The sequence below is a fragment of the Heliangelus exortis genome, chromosome 6, assembly GCF_036169615.1.
Source record: "Heliangelus exortis chromosome 6, bHelExo1.hap1, whole genome shotgun sequence".
Lineage (NCBI taxonomy): Eukaryota > Metazoa > Chordata > Aves > Apodiformes > Trochilidae > Heliangelus > Heliangelus exortis.
The window spans coordinates 35,589,128-35,600,133 of record NC_092427.1 but is presented as its reverse complement, the minus strand read 5'-3'; positions in this window follow the sequence as shown (position 1 = coordinate 35,600,133).

Genomic DNA, 11,006 nt, shown 5'->3' with positions numbered 1-11,006 from the left:
TACAGCCTTGCTCTCTGAAAATGGTGTGGTTGCTGCAAACTTTGGTGATTAGCATTACAGAGAACTCAATAAAAAGACAGAGTACTCATGACTACCTAATGCTTTCTGTCTGGGATTTAGGCAAGTTTATATAGCACGTGGTGAGTTCCCTTTATTTGTTATTTGTAATAAATTACTTTTGTAATGAGGACTGCTCAAGTTAAACAAAATACTAAGCAAATGAATAGTCTGAATTAATCTAAATCAGATTCCGAGGAGCTTAGTGTACCTTAATCATTAATTCAGTTATCCAGTGTTCTGGAATACTTAGAGGTGTGTTATTTTTTTTATTTATTAAAAAAATTTGCCTTTTGTTGTTTTATATTTCTTATCAGTGTAGAAACAGACATCTGAATGAGTGACCATGCCAGGGGCTGTACATATATTTATGCATCTGTGCATGTGTAACATCACTGGAATACAAGAGCATTCAGGGTAATGTGTGTATGAACAGCCAGACCAACATGCAAGGTTCGGTCCAACTGGTTGTTTTTTTAGTGGGCACTTGGGAGAGAAGCCACTCACCTCAGTTTAAGATGAATGATGAGTTTTAAGACCACCTCTCTTTTTCTAAACATTTGCCAAAAGAGAATTGTCACTTGGGTACAACTATCTGATTTATGGAAACGTGCTGGATGGCTTTGGGAAATAGTTACTGCTCAGACAGTCAGGTGCATCACTGATGGTGGAGCAGTTACCTGATGAGGAGAGACAAGTGACTGCACAACTGGTCTGCAAACAAGCTCAGCAGTCAATCCAATCCTTTAGGACCTTACCTCTGAAGGAAGCAGTTATGATAGGACTGACACTAAGGAAAATCAACAGCTTCATTTTTTGTGCCAAAAATAATTTCAGTCACATCTAGGGAGGCCTAGGATTTTGCCCAAAGTGCACTGTGAGGCTGTGCATGTCTCTAAAAGGTGTGTGTGAAGGCAGGATGTGCACAAGACTCTCAGCTAAATCTTCTTGGAGATCTTATATCCATTAAAGCAGAGAGCAGCCTTCCCCAACCCATCAAATTCAATGGTGAGCAGTTTATTCCCATGAAAGTTTCTAGATTATGTTTGCACAGTATTGTTTTCTGACACCATTTTTGTCCAGATTTATTTCCTCTTTTTTTTTTTTCTTTTTTTTTTTTTTTCCTGAAGAGGGGAGGAAGTTGAACAGGAACCAAGGCACTGGGTTGTGATATTCCAAACTTACTGAAGAAAGTGAACTGCTCAGAAAAGAGAGGGCATGTGTCCTCCTGATAACCCCTTGCAACCTGAGGGGTGAATGAGTTCATGATGAGTCCTGCCCTTTCCTTTCTGCCTGCCCCTTCCCCACAGGCCCCTCAAGATGATGGGGATTTTTTTAGATCTTCATGTGTTTTTCTTCATCCCACTCTCCTGCCTCTACTAAACAGTCTGGGTGTTGTTGCTAAAGCCAAGATAACCTAAAAAGTTCATGTTCTACTGTAGGTGAAACTTTTTTTTTCCAGTACTCAACACTGTTCATTAAGGTTCAGAAGGTCACTTGTCTCTTACTTGGTGGTCTTGATATTAGCCCCATGAGTCAACTTGCCATGGCTAAACTTTTTTAGAGTGTGTAGGTGAAGATATCACTTTTCACAGGGAAAGCAGTTGAAATTCATTCAGCTGAACACTCAAGGCAGTGCTGAAGAGACATATCTGGAGCTTTAAGGCGTGAATTGGAGTTGGCAGCTTCTTTATTCCTCCAGATGCTCTCTCCCTTCTCCAGGAGGAGCTGTGTAATTTGAAACAGGACTCAAGCCTTAAAAGCAGCATGGAGTGAAGTGTAAAAAAGTAAAAAATCATTACTTCTGTGTAGTAGGAGGGGCAATAGAGTAGTTCTTTCATTTTGAATTTTTTCTTCTCTGAATAAAGAATATTGAAGAACTGAATTCATCCTGTTATGTTGATCTGCATGAAAAGAAATGTAAATGGGATCCAGATGTGTTTTCTCCTCTAATAGTTTCATTCTCTATGCTTTAGATATGAGAAAATGGAATGTATTCCATAATAGGTTGGAGGAGAATAGACCAAAATTATAATTTTATAATATTCCCTAGGAATTCATAGAGACCTAACTAATTAACTAGGAAACTCTGATGTCTAATGAACTCTGCATGGGGAAATATTTAATTTACTACTGACTGCCATAAGGCAACTGCATGGTGGGTTATTTAATCATCAGCTGTAGAAATAAAACAGCAGTACAAAATGGACCCAGCATCATGGAGAAAGCTTTAACTGATCCTCCCCTTCAGTCTTTCCTGGGGAGGTTATGAGGTCCTGTTCTAGAGAGGTACCAAATAGTTGGCAAACAGTGATCTGGACACTTTCAACACCAGAACCTCTTTCCATGGAGCATGAAGTAGGTGAGGGAATAGAAGTAAAACACTAAAGATGCAGCCTTGCTGTCTTTTGAAGATGTTGAATTTAGCTCTTAAGCTACTTTTGCATAACACAGTGATGCAACTAATTGTGTTGAAATAGCAATGTGCAATTTTTGTTCATTTGCAATTCCTTATTGTAAATATAATTTGCAGTTGATATAAACCAAGGCCACGGTCTGTCTTGCAGCTGTAGTGGAAATACATAAATACACTGTGCATGTTGTTTCTTACATGCAAACAGTACCAAATGTCTCTTCTTCAGGGTGGGACTCTTACTTTCTTCAACTTGCTTTTATTCCTTTATGCTGCTCCTCAGATGGTCTGTACAGGAGAACCCTCCAAAGTGAACCTGTCTGACCTAGTCCCCATAGCTCAGCAGACACTGACTGTCTCAGTCTGTGCCAGCAACTTTTCTCTCATTCAGACAATATTTATGCCTTTACTACATCATTCCTGAATGGTAGAACATTTTTTTTAGGCCTCTGTAAAGAAAATTTTGCTGGTAGGTAAGACAAATGTCCAAAGACTGTGATTTAAAATGCAAAATCCAAGGCAGTGGCAGTGCCTATGTGTGAAGGCTTGGAGAAATGCAGGGTTTCATTGTGATAATCATATAAGCAAATAGTTTAATATATCTTAATGCCTCTCTCACTTATGGTCATGTTCTGGAAGCTGAAGAGGAGGCAGCAGTGTGCCCAGGTGGCCAAGAAGGCCAATGGCATCCTGGGCTGGCTCAGGAACAGCGTGGCCAGCAGGTCCAGGGAAGGGATTCTGCCCCTGTGCTCAGCCCTGGGGAGGCCACAGCTTGAGTCCTGTGTCCAGTTCTGGGCCCCTCAGCTCAGGAAGGAGATTGAGGTGCTGGAGCAGGTCCAGAGAAGAGCAAGGAGGCTGGGAAGGGATCCAGCACAAGTCCTGGGAGGAAGGGCTGAGGGAGCTGGGGGTGTTGAGGCTGGAGAAGAGGAGGCTCAGGGGAGACCTCATCACTCTCTCCAACTCCCTGAAAGGAGGTTGGAGCCAGGGGGGGGTTGGGCTCTTTTCCCAGGCAACTCTCAGCAAGACAAGAGGGCACAAGAGGTCTCAAGTTGTGCCAGGGGAGGTTTAGGTTGGACATGAGAAAGAATTTCTTTCCGGAGAGGGTGATCAGGCATTGGAATGGGCTGCCCAGGGAAGGGGTGGATTCTCCATCCCTGGAGATATTTCAAAAGAGCCTGGATGTGGCACTCAGTGCCATGGGCTGGGAACTGCAGCGGGAGTGGATCAAGGGTTGGACTTGATGAGCTCTGAGGTCCCTTCCAACCCAGCCAGTTCTAGGATTCTATGATTCTATGTTCTTAAAACTCTCAGTCCCCTCCAGAGCACTGTAGGAGAGATCCCCTCCTGCCCAGACACAGCAGCTCTGGAGCAGGATTCTCTTACAGGCAGCAGATTCCTCTTCCACAAGCACAGTGTCTGTAGGGCACCATGTGATAGGAGATGTCAAACCATAACCTGTGATCCCTTCTTCTTCTCCCAGGCTTCATCAGCCAAAGCAGTGTTTCAGCTCCTGATATTTCTCTTTGTCACAGCACTTTTCCTGGGTGCTGCTTTGGTTGGTGCTGAGCAACTTGGTTTCACTGGTAGTGACACCAGAAACCAGATGGAAACTTTGTTGTTTACCAGACCTAGGCTCAGTCTTGTAAAATTTCTGTTCTGCTTAATAAAATTGATTAAATATTGAAGACTGCTGTAAGACAGATCTGTGAAACCAGGGTCAGTAGCTTGCTTTGTATAGAGTGAAATTAAAATTGTGTCTTCCACCTTGCAGGAGAAGCACAGAGGCCACTGGGCTTAATATACAGAAAGAAGGCTTTGGGTTGTGGTGTGGTTTTTTTGTTTTTTTTTTTTAACTCCTTGCCCCCAAGCTCAATCTTCCCTGAGTCAAATGCAATGAAAAAAAAAAGCCTGAAAAAATCTCTTTTTATTTTTGCAGAGTAGGAGGGAAAAATGCTGAAATGTGAACATGTTTTGAAAAACAAGATTCTTCCTTTCTTTTCAGGTAATCTGCCCATTAAAATATCATGTCTAGCAGTAAGTGCTGTACTACATGGAGTTATACTCTCATTTGGAGCAGTCTTCCAGTACACTGAGTTTTTGGTAATGTGTTTATTCACTCTATCATCATTATAGAAATAATCAACCAAATAGATCTGTGCTCTTTCAAATCCCTGCAGAAGTCAGTCATCTCTCCAAACATATGGTCTGTTTACCTTCCCCAAAGCAAAATGTCTTCATAATATCCAAAACCCAAGCCCCCTTTCTGTTCCAGTGCAACAGACCTGGAAATTCATTGAGTTTTTGCTGTGCATTTTGATCCCCAACTGGTATTTGAGAGCAGAAGGCCAGTGCACTAACCAGGATACATTAGGCTGTCGAGCCACCATGCTACAGTGGTTCTGACATTATTTTTTAATGAGAGAAAAAAAAAAAATCACTGACCTTGTAGAGACTTGCACCCAGAAACCTCTGGCTACTGCCCAGCCAGAAGAGCACTTAGGAGCAATTGTGTTGTGGTTTTTCTTTGCCACTTTTACAGAGCCACCAGTGACTGCTTTTTCCCCAGAGGTCAGATTTTCACTGTGCTGTTCTCCCCTTGGTTGCAACATTCTGCACCCATGGTAGAACTGATGCTGAAATACTTGAAAACAATCCACCTTCCCTCCCCCAGTTATTAATTAACATTAATAAATGTTATTAATGATAGCAGTTCATGTTGCTTTCTGAGGATGCAGTGCTAGCTCACCTGATCTGAAGGGCTAATGTGGCATAACTTTGCTCAGCAAACCCCACATTTTAATTAGAACTATAATGAGGGGAAGGAAAAAAAAATTGGGGAGGTAAGAGTGAGGGAAAATGCCTTCAGACTGCACACAAAAATCTGCACACTTTTACTGCAGCTTACTGAAAAACTTACAAGAAAGTACACGTTTCAGTGCAAACAAATCTCTGCAGTGTTATCAGAGCCCTGGTAAAATTCTCTTTTATTAGTTTTGTGCAACTGAAAGGGATGTTTTTTTCCTTCCTGTTCTTATATTTCTCACTGCCACAGTATCAGAATACCTCTTTCTGGTGGGGCAGCAGTTATAGAAAATCCATCCTGCACGTGGATGATGCCCATCTCTCAACCAGCTATTTATTTTTGTGTTTGTTTAAAAAGTTCTTTTAACCCAAATAATGTGGGCTGCACAGCTTCCCAGTGCCCAAAGAATGATGCATGCAGAGGTTGTGACACAGGATGGTCACTAAATAAGGTGGCTCTACTTCCATCTTTTGTTTAAGGCAATGACAAAAGAAAGAATTGAGCACTGCTGTTATTTGAAAAATACCTTCAGTACTTATTAAAATCTTTATGAAGTTATTGTGTTACTAACCAGCCAATACAGATTGCTTTTAAAATACCCTTTTCTGCTCAAAGGTTTATTCTCTTTTTCTTTCTTTGGCGAAATCAAAATGTAATTTGGCTCCTAAAAACTTCTTTAAAAGTGTAGGGTTTTTTCCATACACTTTTGTCCATAATACTACTAAAAAGAACTAACATTGTCAAGTATTTATTTTAATTTTATTTTTTTTTTTTAAATCCCCCCCTCCCCACACACCCCATGAAACTCTACCCACGGGCCTGACAATCAAACCTGACAACATAATCAGTCAAATTTTACTCAGTGCCTGTTTCTTAGGTAACCAAACACAGTCACAGAAAGGAATGCACAATACAGAAATAAACCCCAGACTGACGTGTGGCACTCCCATTATTTTCCAGGAAAGTCTGAAAATGTCAGGCAGGCACAGTGCAAAGGTGAAGCTTGTCTGGGGCACAGATTGTGAGTGTGTTGCTGCTGGTGGGAGGGAAATTCTACCCAGTACCAACAGGAGCCCTGGTGCCAGTCCCTGAAATAGGGCTCCAACATTTGAGATGTAGGGGATGTGTGAGAGGCAAGAGTTTTGTTTGTTCCTGTTGGGTTTACTGCTCCTTCCTACCCACATTCAAAAACTTTTTCTTAAGTGATGAATCTATTGGAAGGAAATTTTTAGGAGGCAAGGACAGATAAGTTGCTTAACAAAAGTGTTAAACTTTAAAAGACATTTTCAGAAAAAAAAACCGCAAACCCTAACAAACAAGCCTCTAGACCAAATGGCATTTTTAATTTTTTTTTCTCCCCCTCTTCTAAGAGATTGTTGCTGCTGTAGTAAAATTCTCCTGGGAGAAGCCCTTCCTCTGCTGCATCTCTACATACTTGTGGCAAACATTTTAGGGGAGAAAAATAAATTCTCTTTATGCTAAAGTCAGCATGAGTGAGAATATGGCATCAGTGCCTTCTTTCATTGCTGTAGGTGGCTAAAGGGTATGTAATTCTTTTGTAACTGTCTTTATAGGGTAGATGATTTCTTTTATAATTTGAGATTTCAACTTGATAATATTGGGTTCAGGGTTAATATATGCCACATGCAAAAAAAATCCAGGTTTTTGTCCCGTTCCTGTTCTGAGGTTCCCACAGCATAAGCTGGCTTTTGCTGCTGGCAACTGCTTTGCAACTGATTCTTTAGCTAAATTACAGAGAAGCAAATAAATCTGTATTTTAAACTCAACAGTTATTTGCCTAAAGGAATGTGCAAATTAGTGTTAACCTTTCTAATGGACAGAGGCATTTTTTGGCAGCAGGGAACTGCCAGAAAAGTGGAGTAGGTCACCACTCTTGGAGATTCAAGAGAGCTGTAGGAGTGTGAGAAGGTTTTGGGACAGCAAGGGATAAAAGTAGCACCACGAGGGAGTGTCAGGTTGTCCAAGATGTTAGGAAATGTCTCTGGATATTGAAGAACCAGGATACTTCAGATGGATGTAGGAGGTGAAAAGTGGGCAAGGAGGGTAACTGGGTTAAAGACTGGGATGTGCCAGCTTGGTTTGTCCTCTTTTTCCTGGCTGCTGCCCTGCAGAGGGAAGGGGATTGGGGAAGGTGTGACACCCACCTCCTTTCTCCTTAGCAACCTGGAAAAATGCTGTAGCCCCCTTCAAAAATCTGGCTGGTGATGCATTGCCATTTGAAAAAAAGTCTGTGTATGCAGACACCTGCACATGAGAAATCATTCTGGAAAGAGAATGTTACCAACTGGAATGAAATATCCAGCTATTGCTGAGATTTTATAGCTTCATTTCTTTCTGTTTATTTTCATGGTGACAGGCTCTCACTTTTCTTTCTCTCATCTCAGCATAATATCCAGAGCTGTCCACAAGCAATTCTGATTGCTGCTTTTTATTCAACCAAAACTGTTTTTTTATTTTTGGAGTTTTATTCTTCCCCAGCTGGCCGTTCTGACCTATCTTTTTATTTTCCTTTTTGATGGTTATATTTGTAAATAAGTTCAGGTTGTCCTGAACTGTGCTATGACTGATACCTAAATTGGTCCACTCAGAGCAAAAATATAAAGGTATTAGGAACATTTTAAACTGCTTTTTACTAGGAAAAGTATTCTGATATTATTCCACTGCCTCAAACCTTTTATGTGCACTTTATTCCCAACCTTCTTAGAGAAGTTATTGGACTGTAACATATGGATTTCCATAAGGTTTCTTCCATGACACTATAAACTCTTCAGGTAGTTTTAGTTTGGAAATAACAAGAATCATATAGGAAGATAATATATTTAAAAATTGCTCAAAAATGTTTCAGAGCAAGGGAAAAAGATAGCTTCTGTCATATTATCAGTGTAATATCCTGAAAAGAGATCAACATCTTGGTTTAGATGCACTGCAAAATCATTCCCTGAAAGAAATCTAGTGATATTAGTGAAAAAACAAAGCCTTCTGTTCCTGATCCCTGGAGGACTTAGCATTGACACCTACCATTTCTTCTCTAAGAATTTTTTTTTTATTATAGAGTACAAGAAATTACGTGAAGGCACAAAAAATGTTACTGCTGGCTTGATATTAATTCAGTGATTATCAGGTAGGCATAAATCCTATGTTTGTCTTTAATGTCCTGAGCTCTGTAGCATTGACCTTTTACCTGAAAAAAGCTCTTGTGGAGCAAGTGACCAAAAATATTTTAACTGGGAAGTAGAAATACTGTTTTAGCACTGTAAGTGGATCCAAAACCTAGAATAAAGGGAGGAGAACAAGGAGGTGGGTGAGTGTACTTCTATATCACAGAAAACTTGTTAGATCTCCAATTTCCTGTTGCTTCTGCTGTGGCTAAGATTGACAGGAGAAGAGCTTTGTGCAAGTGAGAGCCTCAGCCTGAAATTTGTGTGAGAGAGAAGCACATCTGAATTTAAACTGAATCACATTTGGGATGTCTTTGTCAGATTATTTACTTCTCTAGCTGGCAAGGAAATAAGCAGGATAAATACCATGTAGATGCTAATTAGAGCTGTGTTCTCCCTGGGAAAACAGTTTCATCCCATGGACCAGGTGGTTAGGACAGTTATAAACTTGAAAAAGCAAAAGAAGGAAATGTAATGTTAACAAGAAAACAGAGTGGAAAATGTGTTGCATGTTCATACAGTAAGTCCAGGGTTCTATACAAGGATGTCATTATGTCTCTGCCATTTTAGAATAATTTAGGTTTTGTGTGATTTGTTGCTATGGTGCACCTTAGCTGCTAGCTTGGCTTCAATAGATTTTCTGCTCCTTCTTTCATATGAAAGTGTTCTCATCAGTCTGGAACTTATTCCTACTCTTATTTAGCTTTCTATTTTCTAATTGTTAAGGTGAAGACTTTTAGGTAGGAAAGAAAAAAGTGAGAGGACCAGAAAAAAACCCCATTGGTGCAGTGTGAGAGTAGCAGCCGGCCAAAAATTTATGGCTACAACAAAAAATACAACATGTTACTTTGTCAGACATGATTTGCATTTGAGATATGTCCATGTTTTGTTGGAGCTCTGAGAAATACTTTCCAGTAGGAGATCATCCCCAAGGAATCTTGGAGAGAGGTCTGGGGTTATTTGTAAGTAGTCCTGAGGCACTGTTAAAGAAAAATCTCTTTTCCCAACAGAGGTGGTAAAAGGGTGAGATAGAAAAACATATGGGTACATGTCTAAAACATTGGTTTTGTATAATTTAGAACAAAGGAATAAATATTGCACCAAAACAGACTGCCATCTCAGGAACTCACCAAGCAAACCCTTAGTGAAAAAGGTGGTGCTGCATTCACCTTTCTTGTGGGATGAAAAAAGCCTCCACCCAGTGAGTGAGTGAATATATTTCTAATGCAAACCAAGCTGCACTGCAGACCCTGAGATCTATTGCTATTTCTGCCATTGTAAAGTGAGGTTCTTCCTGCTGCAGGCACAGGCACTTTACTACAAAAGCAGATGTTTGCCTCAAACGTAGACCAAGATGTCCTTTTTTTGTAGTATTAATGAAATTTAGTAAGGTAATTAGTGGTCTAACACAAGTTCATAAAAAGCCTGAGGTCAAAGTGCCCTTTTTCAACCCCTCCAGAATGCAATTGCAGTGGGAGCAAAGCTACAGCATTCTGGTTGCTGCCTTCTGATGTGGTGTATGGAGGTTAAAATACTGTGTTTGCTTCAAAAGTCTGTGCACAAGATTCCAAGTTCCAAGCAAATCAGGGCAGATTTCCCATCGCTCCCATTTAAAACAAAAATAAAATATGTTGTGCAGTTCTTTGACATAAAAATCAAATGTAACACTTCAGAGAAATTATAAGGCTGAGTCAAATGTGCTATATCAAAATGAAGCAGTTAATTTGGGCAGAAATAGCACTTAAAAAAAATATAGCCTTCCTTTTTGTTGTCCTAATTGGATGGTTTTATAATGACAGATTAAAACCACTGTGAAAGGAACACACAAATGATGTTTTATAACCTGCTTAGTATTTCAGCAAAAGATTTTCTTTGTGCCAACCCATGAATCATAAACTGCTGCACATATAAAGTAGCAATAACTTCTTTTTAAGATGCGTTGGCATTCTCGTTGTTATTACTTTTAAATTAATATGGGGCACTGGAAGACATTTCAGGTGTTACTGAACATTACTGCTTGAGCTAATTGTTTATGTTCTCTGTGGAGTGAACAAGGGCTTGTTAGAAGGAAATGCTGAGAGGAATGAATGGTGAGTGAATGTACAACACAACAGTGCAGTAGCAGAAAACCAGGTCATAATAATTAGAGATGTGTGGAAAAAGTCTGTAGTTTGTGTTGGTGTTTGAATGTTTAAAAATAGTTAATGTGAAAAATTGGCCTGATCTGGAGTGAAATATTCTTCGCTTAGATCTTTTTTTCTAAAATTAATGGAGCTACTTGTAGTCTGAAAACACTGTTGCAAAATGAAAAAGCAGAAGTTCCTCATTTTAAAAGAAAAATTTCAATATTTTGAGTTGCCTTATCCAATAAAACCTGCCAAATTTAAGCTGCTTTCACAGAGTGCTAGGCATCCATATTTTTTTTCAGAAACTGACTATTCATCTTAAAAATTTTCATCCAGCTAGTAATGAAAGTGTCCAGAACAGATTGTTTCAACAGAGCTTTTAGCTGTAGGAGTCACGTTTCTGATTACGCTTCTAACAAGAGTTGGAT